Source organism: Empidonax traillii, unplaced genomic scaffold (genome assembly GCF_003031625.1).
Source record: "Empidonax traillii isolate 1590-97213 ecotype Southwest subspecies unplaced genomic scaffold, ASM303162v1 scaffold519:size850040, whole genome shotgun sequence".
Classification (NCBI taxonomy): Eukaryota; Metazoa; Chordata; class Aves; order Passeriformes; family Tyrannidae; genus Empidonax; species Empidonax traillii.
In genome coordinates this window covers 56,308-58,605 of record NW_020955712.1, presented here as the reverse complement: position 1 = coordinate 58,605, position 2,298 = coordinate 56,308, and positions in this window count along the sequence as shown.

The window sequence follows — 2,298 nt, the reverse complement described above, 5'->3', positions numbered from 1 at the left end:
AAGATCAAAACAAAAAAGTAGAGAGAGACATACACATACGTACACACACACACACACACACACACACACACACAAACACATTTGCCTTAGTTACTCACGGGACAATCACCCTTAACTTTGATCGATGCTAAAAAAGTGGATGGGGAAAAAAAAAAAAGAGAGAGACTAGATCCTTTTATGTATTTATTAATTTGTATCAATTGATGCTTTTAAATTATTATCAGGACTTGATCCTCTTGCCTGTGGCCGTGGTGAGAAGGCAAAGCCGCTCTGCGGTTGCTGAGCCGCACGGCCTCAGCTTTTCGGATGTTTGCCCGGCACACAGATCTGCGCTTTCCAAAGGCACCTTTTGGAAGGCCTAAATAATCACTTCTGAATGAAGCACCGAGCTGGTACTGGCTCCACCCCGAGGGGCCGTGGGCGTTGCGGTGCTGGTGATGATTGCAGAGTTAAGGTTGATTTTCCCGCGTTGGCGCTGGGTTGAGTAGGGTTGGAGGGACCTGAGTGCTGGCAGTGGTCGTGTTGTGGGTGAGGAGAGGGAGGTTGAGAGAAAAACCCTATTTCTTCCCGTTTTGATGTTGTGTGGTGAGTCCAGGCCACAGGTATCCACGTGGGAGCCCAGCTAAGAGTGGAGGTGCCTTCCCAAGGCTCTGCTCCCTTTTCACAACCAGGATGGGTGTGATGAACAGCAGCCTTGGGATGGAGGGTCTCAGGGCTCTGTCCCAGCTCAGGGTGTGGTGGCTTCTTATTCATCTCACCAGGCTCCAAAGGCCTGGCTGCAGCAGGGACTGGTGAGCACTGGGCTGATCCCACTGTGTGGGATCTCCCCAGGAGAGGGGGGGATTCTCCCCCTCTTCCCCCTCAGGTGAGACCCCCCTGCAGAGCTGCCTCCAGCCCTGGCAACAACAGCACAGGGATGTGGAGCTGCTGGAGAGAGTCCAGAGGAGGCCACGGAGATGCTGCCAGGGCTGGAGCCCCTCTGCTCTGGAGCCAGGCTGGGAGAGCTGGGGGGGTTCACCTGGAGAAGAGAAGGCTCCAGGGAGACCTGAGAGCCCCTTGCAGGGCCTGAAGGGGGTTTAGGAGAAAGATGGGGACAAACTTTTTTAACAGGACTGTTGCAATAGAACAAGGGGAGCTGGTTTTAAACTGAAAGAGGGGAGATTCAGACCAGGTAGAAATTTTTCACGGTGAGGGTGGCAGAACACTGGAACAAGTTGCCCAGAGAGTTGGTGACTGCCCCATCACTGGAAATATCAAGGGCAAGGTTAGATGGGTCTTGGAGCAATCAGGTTTAGCGGAGGGTGTCCCTGCCCATGGCAGGGAATTGAGCTACATGACCTTTAAAGGTCCCTTCCAACCCAAACCCTTTAATGATTCTATGATTCTGTGAGCACAGCTGGCACAAACGTGAGCCCTGCAATTCATGTGGCCACTCAGGAGTTGCAGAATGTCCTTGTTATTTTTTGAAGGAGGTGCAAAAGCCTGGAAAATAGGTGGCAGGTGGGAATGGTGGGACTAATCCCGTGTCATTCACCCATTTGGAAGTGAAGTAACAAGTACCCTGTGCATATTGAGACACCTACATGTTGACACTTTAATTTTGGGTGTCCTAACCTACAACGTGATTTCCAGCCTTCCTCTGGAGCTGTCCTGGCTCTGGAGGGAGGGTGATTCACCCCACCCACGCTGGACCTCCCAAGGGTGGGATGAATCACCTTTGACAGCACCTGTCTCTGCGACCTACCGGGGTGCTTTCCTTTCCCATGGCTCAGTGAGATAAGGGATGTTCCCATCACCACGGCACCCTCCTCTCTGCTCAGCTGATGGGGCACTCTCTGAAAAAAACATTTCCCAGGAGGATGGGATGCTGGCACAGCCCAGGGACCCAGGTCAGTCAGCTTGATTTCTCCCCAGTCTGTTTTAACTGGGAATGCAGTGATAAATAGGGGTCCAGGCCCATCCTCCCAAGCCTGGGGACCAGGGGTTCAGGCCCATGGGTTGTACACCCTGCTGCAATCACAGTGAAACATCCCAAGTTCTTACAGCCACAGGTTATTTTCCTTCCTTCACGCTCCTGGGAAGGACCCCACAGCATCAGATGCTCAGGCAGGGGTCCAGATCTGCAGGCAGAATCCAAAAATGTGCCTTGAGAAGATGGAAATATCAGTCCCCCTCCTGGCATCTCGTCTGCATTTGGGGCTGCATGACCATGGCAGGGGCGTCCCAGAGCACAAAAAAAAACCCCAAACCAAAATTAAAATTAAGTTAATGACTTTTCAGCTCTTTAAATACACTTTT